The sequence below is a fragment of the Ovis canadensis genome, chromosome 14 (assembly GCF_042477335.2).
Source record: "Ovis canadensis isolate MfBH-ARS-UI-01 breed Bighorn chromosome 14, ARS-UI_OviCan_v2, whole genome shotgun sequence".
NCBI classification, from domain to species: Eukaryota; Metazoa; Chordata; class Mammalia; order Artiodactyla; family Bovidae; genus Ovis; species Ovis canadensis.
The window spans coordinates 48903662-48925663 of NC_091258.1; the positions used below are offsets into that span (position 1 = coordinate 48903662).

At 53.0% G+C, this 22002-nt stretch overlaps 1 protein-coding gene and 1 long non-coding RNA gene across 6 annotated transcripts in view; one reads left to right on the top strand and one right to left on the bottom strand.

Annotated features, from left to right (window-relative positions):
* Positions 1-22002, bottom strand: part of SMPD3 (sphingomyelin phosphodiesterase 3) — an 81713-nt gene that overhangs the window by 10743 nt on the left and 48968 nt on the right. The window contains exons 1-2 of one of the 3 annotated variants that reach the window (XM_069550175.1): positions 16049-16139; positions 13593-13664 (exon numbers count right to left, since the gene is read on the bottom strand). The gene's annotated coding sequence lies outside the window, so the exon portion shown is untranslated. Of the gene's footprint in view, positions 1-13592; positions 13665-14233; positions 14450-16048; positions 16140-22002 lie in introns of those variants that run through there. The other 2 variants (XM_069550177.1, XM_069550174.1) reach the window with 2 other exon arrangements.
* The window catches only part of LOC138418647 (uncharacterized), a 51099-nt gene continuing 45324 nt past the window's right edge, over positions 16228-22002 (top strand). For 2 of the 3 annotated variants that reach the window (XR_011248671.1, XR_011248670.1), the window contains exon 1: positions 16234-16493. This is a non-coding gene — a long non-coding RNA (uncharacterized lncRNA). Of the gene's footprint in view, positions 16494-22002 lie in introns of all 3 variants that reach the window. The other variant, XR_011248669.1, reaches the window with a different exon arrangement.

Consider the following 22002-nt stretch of genomic DNA (forward strand, 5'->3'; position numbering starts at 1 on the left):
GCTCACATGAGGGTGTTTGGGGCCAGAAGGCAGCCTGGCACTCTTTGCCTTTGCAAACACAGGCAAAAGTGTTTGTTGGTTCTCTTGGAGGAAACTGACTAATGATGTGACTGCCTCTAGTTCATGGTGGTTGGTTTTTTTTTTTTTTGTTTGTTTGTTTGTTTGTTTTTGGCTATGCCTTGTGGCTTGCAGGATCTTAGTTCCCCGACTAGGGATCAAATCTGGATCTCAGGCATTGGAAGTTCAGAGTCCTAACCCCTGGACTGCCAGGTAATTCCCTAGGTGACCATTTTGACCTTGTGACCTAATTGCTTAGAAATTGGCCCAGGATTTGAGCACAGGCTGTGGGTATGCAGAACGCTGGCCTGGAGCAGCCTGAAGCCCATCGGGAGCCAGGGGTGTGTTTAAAACAGACGAGGGGTGAGCCTGAGTCAGGAGCTGTCACCAGGTGCCCACTGGATCAGGATGGTGAGGGAACAAACTGCAGAGAAACGGGGCTAGCGGGTTCTGGGGCAGAGGGCAGTGTGGCTGGCAGGACCCCTGAGAGGAGGGCCCCCCATAACCAGGCTCTCACTGTGCCCCAGCCTGCAGCATCAGACCCTCTGCCTTCCCATTCCTGCCGAAACCCCTGCCTGATGGGGACCCAAGCACACAGCATGGCTCTTCCCAAGCTCCAGAATGCTCAGAGTCACCCAGTTACAGGGGACCCTGATGGTCCGGTGACTTCCCCCTTAAGTCCCTGAGATAAGCCCCAGGGCCCAACTGAGGCCCAGAACTGCCAGAGAAAGTCCACCGCAGCCTATATGGGAGCTGCCATGGGTTTTAGAACTGGCCCAGGGCCCCGCCTGGGAGAGGCCACAGGTGCATTCATTGTGCTAAACGTAGAATCAATAAAGACAAGATTCTGGAGTGTTTACCCAGCCTCCAGGGACCCAGGGTGATCATTCTGCTGTGCAGCTGGTACAAACATAACCCAGAGTTTCCATGGCCAGATCAGCTGGGGAAATCATTTCCTGTTCATCATCTCACTGGCCCAGCCGGGCTGCTGCCGTGGCCCCTTGGGGGGTCTGTGTCCCCGATGCCATCCATCCTGGCCCCATGCCCTCTCTTCCTCCTGCCTTATTGGCTCACCTCAGCTGGGAGTTGGATGTCATCTGGACTCTGCCCTCTCTCTCAGTTCCCACATCCCATCAGTCCCCGCTGCCCACCCAAGCCCCTGCGGAGCCCCCTGCTGCTCCAGGACTGCATCACATGCCACCCACATTTTCAGCCTCTTCCCCATCAGGCCATCATCCACAGGATGGCTGGAGGGACTCTGATCTGATCAGGTTGCAGACACCTCAGCCCGACAGAAGCCTCACTCAGGCCTTGTTGGGCACTGCATCTCCCCAGCCAGGCCCACCCCTATCTGCGGCCCCAGCCCTCTTCGTATTCGCCTCCCAGCCTCCAGATGTGATTTCCTGCCCATGCCTGGCTGTTTCCGCTGCCCGTCATCTAGTTCATCTCCTGTCTTCTAAGACTCGGCTTCAAGATCACCTCCTCAGGTCCTTCTGTCCCCCCGGCCGGGTGGCTCCGTTACCTCCACTGGGGGCTCCCGTGCCCCCTGTGCATGGCCTGTTCTCTGCAGTTCTAGATCATAACTGTGCATAAGATGAGATTGCCACCTTGCAGAACTGGGGGCTCCTTGAGAGACAGAGCCGCACTGAGGGCACCAGGGCCCCTGAAGCTGTGCCAGCAGGAGCTCAGGAAACGGGTGAGTAAATGCAGGTCAACCTGCCTTGCGGTCTAAGGAGGGGGAGTTTCTGTCACCCACTTGCTGTCCTGCAGCCACCGTCTGACATGAGGGTGAGGCGCTCTCCCCAGAACAGAGTTTCATGTCGAAAGATAAACTTAAGCTGGTTCTATAGAATGCGTTTCACAAAGATCTTTACTTCCTTTAGAGAAAATCCCTTTGAAGCAAACACTGGAAGGTTACATTTCAAAGCGGGTTTGTCTATCCAGACCACAGCCATCTGACTAGGAGCCCTTCACTCAGGTGTGAGCAACGGGGCTCCCTGTGGTGAGGCCAGAGAGCTGGCCTCAGAGTCCCAAGTGCCCCCCACCCTCCAGCCCCTGCCATATCCCCACCCCCTGCCAGCTGCTGTGGGGCCTGGAGCCTCGGACTCAGCCAGTGGCTTTCACCACCTCCCCCACATCCAGCCCAAATCCTGGCCTCTATAGGCCAGACCCCGGGTTGGGGGATGTCCTCACCCTGATGACCTCAGCTATTTCAGGGGTCCTGTGAACTTGGACCAGACTGGTGGGCTTAGAGCCCCAAGACCAACTTTGTAACGACAGTGGTTGAAATTGGAGGGTTTGCTGCAAGACTGCTGACCCTCTGTGCCGTGATCTCCTCCCACCCCCTAGCAGAACAGTGTTACCTCTGTGGCTCAGGCTTGGAGGGGCTGGTGGCCCAGGGAGGCCACACCTGCCATCTGACACACTCACTTGTTCTTTATTTAAATCCCAGCAGTTTCATGTGAGTTTAACCTGGAGTTGGTTGACAGCCCGCTTACATGCCCATGTAGCCTGATGGGTTTGCCCCTGCCACCTCTGGTGCACAGTGTGTACACAGACTGGCACACGTCACTGTGTGGAGTCTGCCAACTTCAGGCTGGCTGGAGCGAGAGCTACAGGAGAGGACATAGCCCAGAGGAGGAGCCTGCAGGTCCTGTTCCTATGGCTGGCGAGGGTGTGGGTTGTCCAGAGATGCCCCAGCTGCCAGCAGCACCTGTGGTTGGTACCAAGGCGCTGAGGGTAAGGGTCCAGGCCAGACACCTGGGGACCCCAGGACGTTGCCCCAGTGTCACAGAGCAGGCCTCCTCCCCCGTCTCCCTCCCCTCTTTCCTCCTCTGTAGCCTGAGGTCATCAGCCCAACCCAACCAACACCATCTTCCCCTGAGCACCGCCCCATCTGGTACCATCAGTCTCAGACCGCAAGCCCCAGACCCACAGTCTGCACAGTAGTCAGTGGAGCTTTGGAAACAATCTGATTATGTTCTCCCAGTGGTGGTCTCATTGTCTTGGGGGACAAAGTCCAGTCTCCCAGTCTCTGTCTAGGGGTCCTCTATGCCCCTGCCCTCCCTGGCCAGGTAAATGCAGCCTCACTTCAGAAAAGAATTCCTGAGAGAAATTGTTTAGCCTTCTGTTCTGTGTGGCTCATCCCCAACACTGGCTGGGACAGGGCTATTGGGTGGGGGGTGGGTGTCCCCCTGCAGCTTCCTTGGGTCCTCCTCCTGCTGTGGCCCCAGGAACCCTTCTGGGCAAGTTCCCTCCCCAGCCTTGCTTGAGTGGTAGGTGTGACCTTTCTGCCTCCCCTGGATTGGTCATAGGAATGTGTTTTGTCCCCATTCAGGCATCGATGGGCTGGCAGCCCAGAGAACTACGGTGCTTCTCCAAGATGGGGTAGATCCAAGCACCCCGCCCTTCACGGCTCCCCTGGGTCCCGTCTAAGAACGCTCCCACCTCCCCCTCCCACAGTGTCCGGAACGGAGGGGACCTCAGGTGCTGCCCCCTGCCCTGTGGCCTCTCGCAGTCTCTGCCTCCAGGCACGAGAGCTGCTGACACAGTTGACACAGAAGGGATTGCCACCAATGGAGCCAGTTCCTAAAGCTTTGTGGTTAATTATTTTGTCTCAGTGAAATGAAAGGAGGGTAAACAAACAACAACACATTAATTAGTCTGATCTACACTTTCCCCACCAAAGAGCGAAGTTAAACACTGAAGGCTGGCAGCTTCTCAGGGAGCCGGAGAGTCCTCGGCAGGCTGGAGGGCAGGATGGTGGGGCACGGGTATCCAGCCTGTGCCCCTGGCCCAACCCAGCCAGAGTTCTTTCTCTCAGGGAGAATACCCGTCCCTCCTCCCTGCCCAAGTCTCTGCTTCTTTGTCCTGGGGTTGGCACCTCTGCCAAGCAAAGTCTACTGTGGCCATTTCTGATGGAGTTGATGGGTCCTTTAAAGGCCCTGTGTGCTGAGCTGTGGCCATCCAAGCCCACGGGCAGGGTTGCTTTTTTGAGGTTTCTGTTTTAAAGCCAACAGTCACTCCCAGGCTTATCCCTATTGTGAATCCTGGTGTGTGGCTTCCAAGGTAGCTTGGGATGACCTCTTCCCTAAAATTAGTGTTTCCAGAACTCACCTGGTGTCCCAGACACCCTCAGGTCCTCAGAGTCACTTCTGAGCTCTGGGCTCAGGAAGGGGTCTACACAGCGCCCAAGGGAGGGCTCCCAGGACTCAAAGACTCTGTTCTAGAAGCAGAGACCCCCTGACTCGCTTCCTCACCCCTGGCTGCATTGCTCAATTTTCAGCGCGGGCTCAAGGGTCAGGCTGACCTGATTGAAATCCTGGCACTGGAATCAGGCTCTGTCTCATCGTGGGAGTAACGATACCTGCCTCCCAGGACCATCCTGAGGATTAGAGGGGTCACGTGGCTACAGGGCTGACCCTGCTTCCTTCCTACCTTCCCCTGCTCTTTGTAGGATCTCCCTGACCACCCTTCCCCTTACGCTGTTCCCTGTGTGCCCTGTTTGCTCTCCACGACCTATGAACTCAGTGGAGTTTGCAGACAAGACAAGCTGGTTCTATGTGCTGTTCTGTGGGAAGCCTGAACTCACCTGCTGAACTTGTAGGCCCCGCACTGACCTGCAGTGCCTTCAGATCCTCAGAGGTGGCCTTCACTAACTTGTTCCTCCCACCACGGCGAGGAATGGACTGGATCTGATTGTGACAAGGAGACTGGGCTGTGGAACCAGGATGGACAAAGGAACAGAGAACTCCACAGTTTGTAGGTGAGAGAGGAAGAGGTGAGTGGGCAGGACCTGGGAGGTCACAGGCCCAGCCACTCCCAGGCAGGCAACGCCTGGGCCATTGACTGTCAGCAGCTGCTCCTGCAGGTGACTGATGCTCTGCAGTGATGTGTCACCATGCAGACCCCTGGTTGCTAACCTGTGACTTGGCAGCCACCACGGCATGAGGAACGGGGCCTCAGACTGCTCAGAGGCCTGAGCTCCATCAAAGTCACTGTGCTCAGGGCTCCGGGGCTGACTGATCTGCCATCCCCCTGGGGAGGGCATCCTCAGGAATAGGGCCTGGTCCTGTTTGGGTGAAGATGCAGGGAATAGGGGGGTAGAGAGACAGGTCCTCAACAGCCCTTGTGGGCGAGCCACAGTGGACAGCTCTGGCACTGGCACCGAGATGCTAGCCCACTTCCAGCTTCCTGGAAAATGGACCTAGCATGTGTGCTGGCCCCCACCGTGAGCTGCACAGAGGCCCACAGGGTCCAGGAGTGCTGACTTGGAATTACATTTCTCCTGCAGTGCGAAAGTGAGTAAGCCAGATCAGTCCTGCTGGTGAAGGCAAGCCCTGCCTCCTCTGAGGAAGCCCATGCCATCTTCCGGGATCTCTAAGCCTTGCTCTGGGAACTTCTGGGGATTCAGTGAGGGTCAGGTGTTGCCCACGTAGGGCTAGTCTGGACCTAGGCCCTTGCTCACTTCCATCTGGTCCTCATGCCTGCTGAGCGCTCTTCCTGGCAGCAAGGCTGAGAGTACTGGAGCAGTGGGATCTCCTCGTATCCTCATCATGTCCACAGGCTCATGTCTAGCAGGAGCTGGGCCAAGCCCCAGGTTTCCTCAAGGAAGGTGGAGAAGACTGCTCCAATATAATTATCAGAATGTGCTCGCCTAGCTGGCAGCGCTGAGATCGGGGTGGCCCATTTCTGCCTGGATGCCTGCTGGGAGGGGTTGGCATGGCAACATGAGCTCTGAGCTGCTGAAACTTGGAGTTAGCTCGTGGCTGGGAGGACACAAAGAACGACGGAAGAGGATGCCTTTCCGAGTGAAGCAGGTCAGACAAATCTGGGCTAATCCCTGCAAACCAAGTCCCAGAAGCAGAACTGGGGACTGGGGTCCAGTGTCCACACATGTGCTTAGCAACGCCTTCTGCTGACACAGCGGTGCCAGGTAGACATCTGTTCACCTCTCCAGAGCCAGAGTTCCTGCCTCCCCTTCCTGTGGCCTTCCCCTGCCTCCCTGCCCCTCCTACACTCGCCCTCCCTTGTAAACCCCCATCTGCCCATCTCATCAGGCACATGCCAGTTTGCACATCAGCCCCCACCAGCCTGAGAGCTCCTTGTGGAGTCTCAAGCACCAGCACAGGCCCAGATCTTAGCCGGCTCCAGCTCTCTGGCTGTGACAGACCCACTTTTGTCTGCCCCGCAGCCATCTGGGTAGGGGGCAGTCAGCCCTACCAGGCCACTCAGCACTACAACCTCTTGACCCCCAACTACATGGTCACATAACCCTAGCTTTTTCTGGACCCCTCAGGCAAGAGGCCTGCATTTTCTCTGAGATGGAAGCACTAAGAGCCTGAAGCTTCCAGAGCCTTCCTGGAGAGTGAATCCAATTTAGAGGAAAATAGACCTTAGGGCTGCAGAATGAGGCTGAGTCCTGGTGACACCTTTGAGCTTCAGTTTCCCTGTGCCTGAGGCTAACACAGCCCCCAGAATTTCTAATTAATGGGTTGGCAAAATACCCTTTTCTTCTCTCTAGACAGTTTCAGTTGGGTTTCTGCCACTAAAAGGATCTGGTCTAATATCAACCTTCTACTTGATCTTTTTAAAACTTAATTCTCATCATTTCCCTTCCTGTGCAAACCTCCTGTGGTTCCCCCTGGCCTGCCTGCTGGGCAAAGGGGGAGTCTCTCTCCTGAGTCCCTGAAGGCCTGGCAAGACCTGGCATCTGTGGTTTGTGCCCCATGAGTATCCCTCAAGAGACAGCCATGCACAGACTTTGTTGTCAGCTGTGCCAGGTTCAAGTCCTGCTGCCGATACTGGATAGGGTGCTTGCCTGACTCTGAGCTGCAGTTTCCTCATCCGTTAAGCGCACATAGTAACATCTCAGAGTAGTTGGAGATGACAGATGGGCAGCACTTAGCACAGTGCCTCACACATCTCTAGTACAGTACTAGTCAGCCGTCCATTTCTGTGGTTCCTCAGTTCTCCATATCCATGGATGTGGAACCTGCAGTCACAGAGAGCTGACCTTAAGGGACTAGAGCATCTGTGGACTTTGGCATCTGTGGGAGGTCCTGGAACCAATCCCCTGTGGATACTGAGGGAAGACTGTAATATTTTATTACTGTGGTGGTGGTGGTCTCAGTCATGTCTGACTTTGCAACCCCAGGGACTGTAGCCCACCAGGCTCCTCTGTCCATGGGATTTCCCAGGCAAGAATACTGGAGTGGGTTACCATTTCCTTCTCCAGGGAATCTTCCTGACCCAGGGATCAAACCTGAGTCTCCTGCATTGCAGGCAGATTCTTTACCAACTGAGCCACCAGGGAAGCCCATTTTATTACTACTACTACTGTTAATTTCCTTGTTGCAATGGCCCTGAAGATACAGCTGGAACCTTCAAAGTTTCCTCCTTGTGTGGTCAGTTGCTTGACAGAAAGTATGCCCTGCTCTCCCATGTGAGGGGCAGGGATGGTGCAGGGGATGCCAGGGCCTCCATCTCCGGGCAGGACTATCTGTTGTGGGCTGCTTGTGCAAGCCCAAGTCACAGGCCTCTGCAGAAGCCAGATGCAGGTAGAGGGGTGATAAAATTTTCAAAAAGAAACTTTCCAGGGGAGCTATTAATGCGTCATGTGGTTTCTGAGAATAGGAACAGGCTGCAAGCAGCTCTGTGGCACTCCTTCAATCAGTCAGAGCTCAGAAAGCCCAGATAAAGCCAATTTCTGCATGACTGGAAAGCAAATCTTAAGGAGGTTGGAGGTAGATGCACTGGGGTGCCCCATATCACCTACTGTTTAAAATTGTGGTACATCTGGGTTCAAGACCTTGTGCTGCAAGGTCATAGGTCAGTTGCCCTGGGAGTGTGGGCTCCATCGTGGGAAGGGGCTGAGTTTGAAGATCTGGCCACCCAGCCCTCTATGGCCTGCCATTCCAGATTCATCTATTGGTAACTGAAAAGGGGGCCATTAAGGAGAAGGCTGGATGATGGCTGATATCTAAATCCACACCTGAGCCATCCTGAGTGGCATCTTCTCTTTTCCCATTTACCCTTGTCTTAGGCTCAAGCATCTGTCTGCAGCCAGATCTGTCTGCCTACAGTCTGCTGAGGGCTGGATCTCATATGTGCCCACCAGTCCTGTGCCCTCATGGTGGCTGAGCCTGGGGTAGCCGTGTTGGTGGGTGAGGGCTTCCTGCACGATGAATATCAGCTCTTAGATTGCCCCGTTCACAGGGTCTGCTCCACTTGGCTTTGACTGGACAGGACTGGAGCAGGCAGTTGTGACTACTGGAGAGACCACATGCGAACAGCCAAGCATCTGGATGGGCCTGAGCCTCTTATTTCAAGAGCTCTGAGCCTGCTGTGTGCTGAGGTCTGCGCCTGAGCCTCACCTGGCAAGTGGCCAGAAGCTGGGGATCCTGGAACTCCCCAGCAGGTCACGTCACCTGCCTCAGGTGAACCCTGGGGTATCTGCTGCCTGACTGACTGAGTACCAGCCCCCAACCAGCTCCCTGCTCCCCAGAACCACCTCCACCCTCAGGAGAGGCCCTCCTCAGGGACCAGCACTAGGAGGAACCTCGCTTTCTCTCAGGCTCTGCTGTTGAGGCTTCCGTCCCAGCAAAGTCCCTGCTTCCCTGACACGAGAGCTGATGTTAATGCTTCCTGAGCTGAACAAGGCTGGAAACACACTTCACTTAAGAACAAGTGACAGCATACTTTCTGTGGGAGTAGAGCTTTAAATACAAGTCCACAAAAATGGCAGGATTTATGCAGACTCAGTGTTCAGCTGCATTTCAAGTACAGCGCTTCCTCCTGGAATGGACTGGCCCGCTGAGCAGCATGCAGACATTTCAAGGCAGCAGAGAACACAGATGAAGACAATACACCTCCCTGACATGGCAGGGACTTGCTAAAATTCTTCTGAAGGGAATCACTTCATACTTAACCTCAAGTTTTCTATGCAGAGAACATTTAACAAACTGAATCGTAGAGAGGAGAATTCATGCAAAGATTAAAAAGCAAATCAGTGCGGATGAGTAAATAAAATCAGGCATCAGTGTCTCACTAGCCTTCCAGTATAGCCCTGGGCAGCTGGGCCCGAGGGCTGAGTTTCTGGGCTGAGACTGGATCTCACTCACCGCTGAGAGCTGAGGCCCTGGTCCTGGGCCTCTTCAGAGACCTTGGACCCTTGGTGACTGCCCCCGTCAGGTCCTCCCTCTGCTCAGGGTACCACAGGAGGCTTTGGCTCTGAGAGAACCAACCAGAAGACCTCCTGAAGGAGGATGACCCAGCTCGGGCTGAACCATGGACTACTTGCTTAGGGAGGTCTCTGACCTGCCTGTGGGGCTGTCCTGGGCCTGCTCCAGAAGATATAATGGGAGGGGATTCCGGGCTGCTGTCTGCTACCCCAGGGAGTGGGACTTAGAGCTTCATTTGAATAAGGCTGTGAATTAGTATTTGTCCACAGCGAAGACCCAACAGGGAAGCTGTCTTGGGGGTCTATAGCCCCCCATTCCCCTCTATTTGCTGCCACCAAACCTGCTTCCAAGGGTCTTCTGAGCCTCTGGGTTCCAATGAACCCCTGCCTCTCTGGTAGTGGTGCCCTGTCTACACCTGCTGCTGAGTCATACACTTCGGAAAAGGGAGAAAAGAACTCTTGGCTGGAGACCCCATGTACCCAGCTGGCTGGTGTAGACGTGCTAGTGCAGACAGTGACTGACTTAAAAAGATAAGCACTCTGTGAAGATCTGGGTAGGCTTTGCTTCCCTTTAGCCTGTATCCTGCCTGCAAGCCTAGGACAGGACTCTTGCCTTACTTCCTCTGGGCCTACTTTGTGGGCGACAGGCAAGACTGCATCTCCTGGTCCCCTTGCAGTTGGCTGGGATCGAGTGACTAGGTCTGCCCCACAAGCTGTGAGTGAAGGCGACGGGTGTCTCAGAGGGGCCAGAGTACTGCACAGCAGGTGTGCCAGCTTGGTCCCAGGGCCCACACTGGGCCTGCAGGGGATCGGAAGAGGCAGCTTGGAGATGAAGCCAGCAGCTTGGTGGGGTCAGAGCCCAGGGATCAGGCGCTGTCAGGTTTTGCTGGCTGATGGTGCCTGCCAGGGCTGGAGGGGCAGGAGCAGGGACAGGGCAGCAACTGTCAAGGCGGGAGGCTGGGGGTGCTTGGCTTCCATCCCTGTGAGTCAGAGGCAGCACCCTTACTGCTTGGGGTATTTCACTCTGCCCCAGAATTCCTGGGGGCAGAGCCTTGCTTTCTAGGTATGTATATTTGAGTGTGGGGGTGTCCTTCTAGATGGAGAGGAAAGTGGTGGGTGGAGCAAGCAGTGAGCAAGGGAGGGAGGTGAGGTGGAGAGAGCTGTGAGTAGGCACGAGGAAGACAGGGACACTCAGGAGTCCAGCCTGCCAGCCTGCACCTTGTTGGCCACAGTGACCCAGGTTACAAGCCAGGAGGAGACACCAGGGGAGGGGCAGCCATGGAAACTGGCCCTGAGAGGGGGCTCCAATGCATTCACTTGCAGTTTACCCTCATTGGGTTTGTTTCACTTAAGTGCTTAGAATGTCTGGTTAGCATCCCATCCTGGGTCTCAGAATAGTGAGACCACACGGTGCGTGCTGGCCGTGCTCTGGGAGGACTGAGTGACCCTCTGGCTGTGACCCTCTGGTACGCTGGGAGTCTGGGCAGCCCCCAACTTGAGGGTACCTGCACCCTCCCTGCACTGCTAGACAGAAGGTGGACAGGGTGTCTTACTGGCCTTTCTGGTAGAGATTTAGAAAGAAAATTTCCAGAACAGAGGTCAGCACCACTGAGAAAACAGTCTATGCAGTTTCAATCAGATTTGCTCTAAGATACAGGCCCAACAGGACGCCTCAGCTGCTTCTCCTCATCTGTCCCTCAGCCCTTCCCCCTGGTCCTGGACCTCTATTCTTCTCATTCCCTCCCTGCCCTTGGGACTGCTCTTTCTCTGAGCCCTTTGTTGTTCCCTCCTCCCTGGCCCACCCCCTGGAAATGCTGTACCTTCCCCTGCCTCTTCTTCTCTTGGTTGATCTTTTGTGGGTCACCTGTTCCCAGGTGTCTCTCCTGATCTCTGATCCCATGAATTTAAGTGGTTGACCAGCTCTCCATCTTCCCTTAAAAGTTTATCATTTGTCTTCCTCCACTTCCCCAATACCAGCTCTGTCTCCTGAGTAGTCCTAGGTCCCTGGACCTCTTCCATACCCACCCCTGCTTCTCACCAGCCCATGGTTCTGCCTCCCTAATCCCTGGCATCCATTCCCATTGGCCACACCCAATTCAGGCCTCACCTTGTCCCACCTAGACCCTGTGACAGCCATCACCTGGTCTTGGAGCTGGCCTCCCTTCTTGGTCCTTGTGGCAGCTGGTGGCATCTTTCTAAACTACACATTGGACCACATTGCTTGCCCACTAAACTCTTAGTGGTCCTTGCTGACCCCAGGGAGATGCACCTGGCAGGAAAGAGCAGGCAGGCCCAGCAGCCTGATTGCTCAGTGACCCTGCCTACTTCTGAAGTCCCAGGGCATGCCCCCCACCACCCAACCTGCGCAATTACCCCCAAGCCCTTCCTGTGCTCCATGCCTCTGCTGAGGCAGGTTCCTTGCAGCTATTATCTGTGCAAAAGCCTCAGCAGAGGCGCTCAGGGTTTGGAAGTCACGATGATCATATAACCAGCCAGTCCCTCTTCTGCGGCCCCAGGGGTAACTAGAGACCTTTGACCAGGCTGAAATGAGCTGTTTCTCTCCTGACAGCTGGCAGGTTCTGTGCATTTATTGCCCATGTGCTGGCTGCACACCAGAAGGATGACCAGCCTCCCACATGCTCAGATCTGCCACACTAGACACAGAACTGAGAGAGGGGAGGCTTGAGCAACATTGGCAAATCTCATCCCTCACACAAAGGGAGGGAGGGCTTATTGTGTGTGGCCCAATGAGGCTTTTGCAGGGCCAGGGACCCTGCCCACATGGTGACCCCACCTGCTTGGGAGCTCAGCCACCCACTTCAACCTCCAGTCCTGGGGAATTTGAGCTCCTTTTCCCCCTTGTAGGCACTCAGTATTATATCCCATCACCTGTATGTTGGGCACAGAGTAGGCCAACTTAGAACCCCTGATGACTGACTTGACAGGTGACAGCCCTGCCCCCTGCAGGCCTGGGTGGCTTCAGCAATCCAGTTCATCTAGGGTGGCCCATCAGGACCTCAAACTCATCCTCTCCCTCCCTCCCTTCCATGCTCTCTCTCTGTGCAGGGGGTGGGGTCGGGGGCTATGAACCTGTCCATGGCAGAGACATGAGGGATACTAGAAATGAGCCTCAGAGAGGCAGAACAGATCCACCTCATGGGACAACTTGAGCTGATGCTGCACAGAACGCACCTCCCAGAATGAGCTCTTGACACTGAATGGTGCATCTACACGGTACAACCACCCCAACCAGATACTATTGGTTCCATTTACAAACGAGAAAACTGAAACTCAGAAAAGTAAACAGTCCCTGAGCGGTGTAACCTGGTCACCGGATCTCAATTTTCCTTTCCTCTCTGCATTTCCACCAAGATTAAATACAAACGATATGCAAACACATGCAAAATATGCAAGTGAGCGCTGTCCAGCACCAAGCCCCTCTACCTGTGGGACAAGTTCACCACACTATCCCCCTTGTCCTGCCTGTTCTTACCCCTCCCTTCTCCAGTTCCTGAAGGTTACATTTGTCACCTACCCCCACTGATCCCTTAGTGAAGACCGCAATAATCTTCCATGTGAACTGCCAGCCTCATCCAGGTCCCTTTTTGTTTTTCCATCTAGTCATCATCACCTTGAACCCCCATATTTCCCTTCCCCCAGCTTGGTGACCTCCCCAGAAGCCAGAAAAGCATCTAACATGCGTATTTGAGAGGGAGCAGGTTCTTAAAATGATCTTGCTGTCCTGGCTACTGGACTGAGGTTCCGAACTTTCCAGGGGTCTCTGTGTTTCTGGTTTCCACTTTTATTCCAATGGTTTGAATTATTTCTCTGAGATGGATTCAAGACTACAATTACAAGGTAAAGTTCAAAACTTCTGATACACATTGCCACACTGCTTTTCTTGAAGGTCATTTGAGAGTGCCTGTTTCACAGTATCTTTGCCAGCTTCAGGTTTTAGCATTAAAAAAAAATTTTTTTTTATAGTTCAGTGGGAAATGATACCTGATTATATTTTCCAGAATATTTAAATTGTATTCCTTCATTTTTGCAAAATACTGCCTCAATCTTTTTCCTCCTTATTGAAGGAGTTTGCATTTTCAGTCTCCATAGATTTGTGTGTATCAGACATGCGCCTTCTGCAGGCACTGAACCACGAGGATGGGTTCAGAATGGGAGCAAACTGCCCCATACTGCTTACCCTAGAGCTGTGTTTTCAAACTTTTTATCCAAGAAGCAGAACCTTATCTCAATCTCAGACAGCACCTCTTTATATAAAATGTGAATAAGTAATCTATGAAGGGAGGCTCAAAGTGTCCTCTCCCATCCCCCTCTCTCTTCCAGAAGCCCCTCATACCTGAGGAGGCGCCGCTGGGAGCTTCTAGTCTTTTCTGGCAGAAGAGGGAGCACTCACTTCGTAGTCAAGGACCTGAAAAGAAATGAATGGTTCACAGAAGTGCCCGGAACTCAACAGTCACCGAGCAGCCCAGTACAGGTGAGCCAGGTACAAAGACCTAGGGGCCGCACCTGTGCAGGAGGCACAGCCACACCCTCCACGTCGCCAAGGAGAGGGTGTGGGCCCCGCGGTCCCCACGAAATTCGGCCAGAAGGGGTGCAGGCGGAGGTTTGTGGGATAGACAGGCTGGGGATATGCGGGTTGACAGGTGGGGAGGACTCTGTGGGTGGGAGGCATGAGGCTTCCATGTGAACAGCTGGACCCAGACCAGGCCAGAGCTGTGCAGGGTGAGGGGCGGGGAGAGGCAAATTCAGAGCGTCAGCAGTGGGGCCAGGGTTTGATCTGATAACTGAAGCTAGAACAATCAGAGCTCTTCCCAGGAGCTTTGTATAATCTCAGCCTGACGAGATACCTGAGGGCGGGGGGAGGAGGGGTGGAGAGCTGAACCCAGACCCGGAAAAAGAAGGACCGTGGCTACTGAGACAGGGGTGGGTGGGAGGAGGAAGCCGTTTGGCAGCAGATAAGGAGTGGAGGAGACAGACCGGCAGAGGGAAGGCTCGGCGCGGACACTTCGTGAACCCAGTGGGGTCTTCGGAGGGGGGCCCGTTTGGGAGGGCACTCGTGTGCGCGGAGACCTTTGGACACGAAGCCACGGGCTCCCCGCATTCCCTGCTGACCCAGTCGGAGGATAGGGCGGGCTGACACTCACTCCCCAGGAGGGTCTCTTGGGCCCCCCGCTCGCTCTCTGGCCCCGCCCCGCCGTTCTAGCCCCGCCCGGCCTCAGGTGCCGGACCCGCCCCTGGTTCTGGTCCCGGCCTCTGGGCCTGGGACACTGCCTGGACTGACTCTCTGGCCCCGCCTCCTGAAACCTGGCCCTAGGCAAGAGCTCTCTGGCCGCGCCCCCTGGCCTCAGGCAAAGTCCTAGCTCTTTAGTCCCTCCTTCCAACCCCAAGTCCCGCCCCCGACTTTCCAGCTGAATCCCTTGCTTTTTGGCTCCGCCCAGCCCGCACCCCGCGCGGAGCTCGTTGGTCTTCCACTTTCTCAAGGCAGTCCTGCTGCCCGTCGGCGCAAGTCACTCACTCCCCAGGGTCCCTGTGGACCAGCCTCTGTCCTTCAGTTACACTTACTTTGCAAATCACCCAAATTGTTTCAGAGGAACCTGAAATTTGTGTCCCAAGCCCTCTGCCCTCAAGCCTGAGTGAAGCTGGAAGGTGTGTCTTCTCACTTGGGAAATAGTTGGCGACCTGATTAGGGTTCCACTCGAAAAGCTCCAGTGAGACAAGAATTGTAGCCGGCTGAAAGGTTTTGGACAAGTCATTTAACTTCTGAGCCTCAGATGCCCCCTCCCCTGTAACACTGGGGGTCACTACAGAGCCTTGGATGGTCATGGCTGGGACCAAGTGAGCACAGGGACTGATGTTACCAGATCAGAATGGGAAGAAAGAAGCGGAGGAACCCTAGGTCCTCACTGTGAAGGAGGGAGCCCTTGTTTCCATGTGGACACCCTGGCTTATTTCCTGGCTTATTTTCCTGAGTTTCCTGATGAGCTTATTTCCTTCCCAGTCTTCCCTCTCCACTTATGGTGTCAGGAGTCCACCCTGCCGAGAGGTTAGAGGATGGCCTACTGTCTTGGCCTCCAGGGGATGCCTTGTCCCCTGTGCCCTGGACGCCAGCCTCCTCACCCTCAGTAAGCTGACAACCCACCCTCACCTCTCTCTTTCACTCTCTCATCGGGCTGACCTGCCCCTAGACAATAGGCTGGCACACATCTGGAAGTGGACATAAAAGAGGCATCCCTCTCCGGAGCCATCCCAGCCTGTGCTGCTCTCCCAACCTGTGCCTTCTCCACGAGCAGTGAGGAGCTCCCACCTCATCTCTCAATGAGAGATTTGTTAAGGAGGGTCTTTGTCCTTAGATGTTCCCCATACTATCCCCCATAGGCTGTATAGCATCTCTCCCCTACCAGACTCTTCTGAAAAATCCCCTGTGTGTGTGTGTGTGTGTTTTTTTTAATAAAATTAATTGACAGGAACTAACTATTTAGGGAGGGTTTCCTGAGGGGAAGTGGAAACTCTGCAACCTTGAGATTACAGAACCTTTTCTTTTCTCAAAAGAAAAACATGTCAGAGCACTAGTATTCTGAGCCAGACCTTGTTTTGAAATATGCTCCCCTCTGTCCTTTAACAAACTGCAGCCTTTCTCCCTCTTTGAAAATAAGATCACATCAAATCAGGGATTAGAAATGGGAAAAATTCAATCAGAACCTCCCTCTGCCAGTTATACATCTCAGTACACTCCTAGACGAGCAGAATCAGCTCCCACTACAACCCAGCTTAGCATCATTATTCAGAACGCACCGGTAGGAAATGGTGAAACAGAAGGACCTTTCATCCTGAGTGAGCGAGGCCTGCAGCACTGCTCTCCTAGCTCCGGAAGCTGGCGGTGTCTGGGGCCAGTGGAGTCAGGGCCTGTTGCTTAAATAGGCAGTGGGAGGGTCTGGGGGGGGCGGGCATGGAAAGTGGGCCATTTACCCAGCACAGCCAGGCAGTGTCTGCCGAGCCAGCAGTGGTCCTAAGCACGCGCCTGCCTGCTTGTCCACCGTGAGCCTCAAGCCCACAGGCCCCTAGACCACAGACCAGCACCTGGGATGACCCCTGATGGACGTGCTGCTCTAAGTGAGACCACATGCCCAGACACACGGAGCTTGGTCCGGGTTCCTGGATACTTCTTCCTGTCCTGAGACATAGGCTGCCTGGGCAGCAGAACCAACTGTGGAGTTGGATGGACCTGCTCCCAAGACCAGTAAGTAGTGGGCATCAAGCAGGGCATCTCACCAAGTCTCGGTTTCTACTTTCTTAAAATGAGAATAATAACACTGACTTCATAGGTTCAGAAATAATGTTTGCAAAGGTTCTAGCACCTAAGAGGCTGATTTATTTATCCACATGATGATGATGGAGTCAGGTTACTGTCAACAAGGTTCAAGCCCAGAGAGGTTTGGTAACTGACACAGTCACACAACCCTTTAGCTGAGTGTCAGAGTCAGACTTCGTGCAGACCTGAGACTAAGTTGGGTTGGCAGAAACCCCTTGAGGTGAAGTTAGGGAGCAACTGCTGGCCTCGGGGAAATGTCTTGACTGAACTCTGGTAAAGGAGTTACCCCTAGAAACCCAAAACAGAGATAAGGGAAGAGGCATGGCTGGACAGGCAAGCTGAGATGGCTGGTCTGTGCATTTGGTTGGGACCTTAGAGGGGATGCAGACGTATCCTAGAGTAGCTACTAGGTGTGGCTAGTGAGAGGAGTTTGTTTCTTCTTTTCACTTGAACAGAGCAAATCTTGTTTGAGAGCATAACTAATATATGGGTAGAATTGCACATTTTCCCGTTAGGTTCAGCTTCAGCTCTCAAGATGTTAGTCCTTTTGTCATTTTAATTTCAAAAGACCCTCTCTCCATTTCAGCTTGCCAGATAATTTATCATTCAAAAATATAACTGGCAAATGTTTATTTCTTTCCTTGAGAGTCAAACTTGAAAGGCACAGTGTGTGTACTTTAGTTCTAGGCTGAACTGTTTTTTCATGTTTGGAAACTTTTCTTGTATTATTTCTTTCCAGATGTTTCCCTCATCATATACCCCACCCCATTCATCACTCTCTCTCCTATTTTGGGGGATTCGACCCCATTTCCCATTTTTCAAATCAGTTATTTACGCCTCTCTTTGTTTTCTGTGTCTCCATTTCTGGCTGGATGTTTTCTTTTATCTTCAACATCACTGTTGCCTTTGTTCTGTTGTTTCAGTTATGCAAACTGCTACATCCAGATGTTTTCTGTTCTTTTATAGTCATGGAATTACAGCCATTTGTTGTTGTTGTCATTCTGATCCATTCCCGTTAATAGTATTTTGGTCATGTATTTCTTTCAAAGTAGTTACTACTAAGTTTGCCTTACTTGCTCCAGAGGCTTTGCAGATTCCATCATCTAAAAAACAAGTTAATTGATGTTTCTTGAGGGCCCACTGTGTGGAGACACTGCTGCTCAGCACCTAGCTGTGGTAACTGCTTGCCTTCCAAGTTTAACTCAGAACTGTGCGGTTAGAGCTGCTTTGAGGGAGATTCTGATTAACTAAGGCTTATCTCATCTTGTTTTTGAAAAGATGTTCTATCTGCAATGTACTAAGGTTTTTTTATTTTATTTTTTTAAGGAGTGAGAAAATTAGGGCTAAGGGAAAATAAAGGTGGAAGAAACATGAAGCAGAGATGGGAGGATGGAGTGAATGAGAGGGTCTTGATTCTGACCTCAGATGGGCACAGAGGGGATTCATTTTATGACTAAAACCTGTCCTTTTGATATTTGTTGGTGTTGACCCTTCAAGTTCTTACTTGAACGGCTGCAGCACAGAACAGCTCCCTGGTGCAGCTCAGTCTGCAAGCCCCCAGGGTGGGAAATGCTTTTTTGCTTTGTTCCCAATAGGAATGGAGTTGAAAAGAAACAGAGGTGAGATATATTCATGACGTGTGAGTGGCTGCATGTAAACACTGGAAGATACCTCCTGCTCGTCTTTCAAAAGTCAGTATTGATTGAGCAGCTAATTAGCTGTGTATTTCCTGTGCTCTAAATTGGATTGTTTCCCTGTTTTGGGGTGGCAGGTGTCTTCTGGGTGGGGGCTTTCTGTTCCCATAGCGCGCCAGGGTGGCCTTATTTCACACCTCTCAGGAAACAGCCTTCCGAGTGACAGATTGATTGCTGTATGGGTGGTTACCAAAAAAGATCTTGTTTTATTAGCTGTTTGTCTTGCAAAGTGAAATCAGTTTTTTTTTTTTAAACTTTATCAAAATGTCATCCTCCTGGGATTTGAAAACTTGCCCTCTGGTTTCAAGGGAAGATTGGCAGATCCCACAGGTAAAGAGTTGTAATGTCAGGGTCTCATTCGAGCCCTTGAGTAATGAGCTTGGCTGTGGCCCCCAGCCTGGGCTCTCTTGTGGTGAGGGGAGGGCACCCAGGGCCAGCTGGGCACCAAAGGATGTTGGCAAACCTCATCCTGGTGCCTGAAATGATGCCCCCCCCACTTTTATTTTAATACATCAAGGGAATATAAACATCAAGAGATTCATGCACATGAATGCTCATGTGTGAGTAATTTTGCTTTTCTGTTTGAGGAAGAAATAGAAAACATAGTAAAAACATGAAAAGACCCTGATGCTGGGAAAGATTGAGGGCAGGAGGAGAAGGGGTTGACAGAGGATGAGATGGTTGGATGGCATCTCTGACTCAATGGACATGAGTTTGGGTAAACTCTGGGAGTTGGTGATGGACAGGGAGGCCTGGCATGTTGCATTTCATGGGGTCTCAAAGAGTCGGACATGACTGGGAGACTGAACTGAACTGGATTGAACTGAAAATCAAGGAAATATATTAAACAATTTAAAAAGTATTTGCTTTCCTATTGGTGGTGCTTAAAGAAGAGAGAAAGAGAGGAGATTGAAAGCAGTGGAGAGAAGGCAGGGACCAGAGTCCTGCCTCCAGGGACCACCGCCACACCCCCCGCCCCGCCCTCCCTGCTCCCAGCCCCACAGGCCTGGCCCCTGCAGTCTTGTGGGCAGAGACTTGTTCCTCGGCCTCTTCCTCTCCCTCACCTTGTCCCGTCTGGAGGCAGTCCCTCCCAGCTCTGTGGTCCATTTTCAGTCCCTGCTTCCCCTTTCTCTGGCTGTCATCTCCACTTAGGCCTCCTCATTTCTTGCCAGCATGGTGGCACAGTCCCCAAGCCTACGTGTGGTGCCTTCATGCTCCAAGTCCAAGCCCGTGATCCCCACCACAAGCAATCTGAGTTCCTCCTGCACTTGGCCAGCACCTCAAATCTCCCTCCACACCCAGAAAATCTGCCTCCCTTGCCTGATTTAGGCAGAAAATCTGCCTCCCCTGCCCTCCACAGCCTCACTTCTGCCATGATTCATTTGGATGGCCTCAACCTGTGGCTTTCCTCTTTCCTGGAACATGCCATGCTCTTTCATGCCTCTGTGCCTTTGCACATGCTGTCCCCTGTATCTGGAACACCCTCCCTGGCTGGTCTACCTGGCACCCAGCCTCTAAGGTTCAGCACTGCAGCTCTCAAGCCCCTCCCTTCAGTTGCACCCCCACTGGGCTTTGTGCTGGCAGCCCAGAGCCCCCAAAGCACCAAGTACTGAGCCAGTCTCTGAGAGGCACTCAGGGAACCTTGGTTGAAATAATAAAATGGTTTCTAGCCAGGTTCAGTTCCGGAAGTTCCAGAAGGTTCAGTTCCCTCTGTATATTCCAGGTGGCACAGCAGGAGCTGTGAGAAAACTCCCCACTGTTTGAACTAGTGCATTGATTAGGCTGCCTTAAAGGTGAAAGGACCCATGTGAACTCCCGTGTGTGGTGGCAGTGCCTAGTGCCTGCAGCTGGCTGAGATCGCACCATCACCATCACCCACGTTTAGGGGGCACCCACCGTGAGCCGGAAAGTGTGTTGAGGATATTGCATGCAGAACCACTTGTTTAATTCTCTGAACAGCCTGGGAAGGTTGGGTATTATTGTTCCCATACTTGGAGAGGGAAACAGAGGCTTGAGGAGGGTAAGTGACATGTCCAAGTCACACAGCTAGAGAGTGGCAGAGCCCAGACTCTGCGGGGAGGACTTATCGATGGCCCCCTCCTGGCTCAGGTTTTGACCCCCCACCCAGGACTCCCTAATGCCACAGAGGCATGTGCAGTCCAGGGACGAACACTCCAGGAGTCTGGGAAGCCTTGTAGCCTCCACCTTCCCCTCTCTGATGCCCTCATCCTCTGTCCCTGGGGAACTTAGCACCAGAGTGTGGATGGGGCTGTTGCCTTGGACAGACAGCTGGTGAGGCTCGAAAGGATAGAGCCAGCAGGAGCCAGATAGAGCTCTAGTCATGGGGCCAGGGAGGGGGTGAGGGGACGTGCTGGCCAAGCTCAGTTTATCTTACCTGCTCCTTCAGCCTGGCCCCCCACCATCTGTTCTCACCCAGAAACCAAAGTGATCTTTCTGCATGCAAACCTGAGCACCTTCCAAGCTTAACACACTTTCATTGCCCCCAGAATAAAATCCCTGCCCTGGGCCCACTGTCCTTTCCCAATTCATTCTCTGCTAGTCTCCTCCTCTGCTTGTGGAGGAGGACTTTCCTTTGTGGTCCCTGTCTCTCTCAGGGCAGGTCTTTCCTCACTCTGTCCCCTCGCGCTGGAAGTCCCCCCACCTTGTTTGGCTGGTAGCTCCTCAGCTGAAAAGTCTCCTCCTCAGGGAAGCCCTCCTGATTTCCCCCAGTGTTCAGTATTAGGGCCTCCTGTTGAAGCTCCCAGCCCTGCCTCCCAGGTGAGCTTGGAAGGGGCTGGGACCTAGCCACCTGCATACTGATAAGGCCAAGGGGACTGACACACGGGGGCAGCAATGAACCCCAAGTGTGACCCTCCAGAGGGAGATGCCAAATCTGGTTGCAGGATGTTGGGGTCTTATGGTGGGAGGGGATTGTTGAAGAGGCAGGTAGTGCCTGGAACGTGCAGGGCTGTGGCCACGTGGACCCCAAGCTGAAGCCACAGCTGTAGACACCATTCTTGAGGAAGGCAGTGGGAGGAAAGAAAGAGGTCAAGGACAGACCTGGAGACTTATCCCATTTTTGGCTTAGTGAGGAAAGAGGAGCCAAAAAGAGCACTTGGGAAAAGGCAGAAGAATGCAGAAGGAAAAAAAAAAAAGGAAAGCTAAGATATAGCACTGTTTTTATTTAGTTCTCAGATAGTCTTAATTTTTTTGTTTCCCTTAGAATAACTGAAACAGGAGGGCCCTACGTGGCAGTCCCTGGGATGAGAAAACCGTGTGTCAAAGCTGCTGCCGAGTCCCTCTCTATTTTTACCTTCCTCACACTACCTCTTTGAGCCTGGAGGAGGCATCTTGGCCTGAGGTGGCCTGAGCTGGCGTCTCTGAGGCAGATTCAGCCAGCCCTCAGCTGGTTCTCCAGAAACCACTACCAAAATGCCAGGTATTCACTTTTCTTGACCAGAAATAAATGCGTTAGACAAATGTCCACAGGCAGTCTTGAGGGATGTGAACATGGAATCACCCCATAAATTTACTTTTGTTTCCTTTCCTTGGTTCAAAGTTGGGGTTTTTTGTTCGTACTAGTTACATTAAAATTGGACAGTAATTAATGTCTTTAAAATAGAATGTCCGTATTCCCAAGTTTAGAAAGAAAAACCACCTAGAAGAGAAAAATGTGGACGCATGTGAAATGCCATTTCATCAACCACGGCGGCTTTCATCAGCCTCGACTGGGAGCCCTGCCC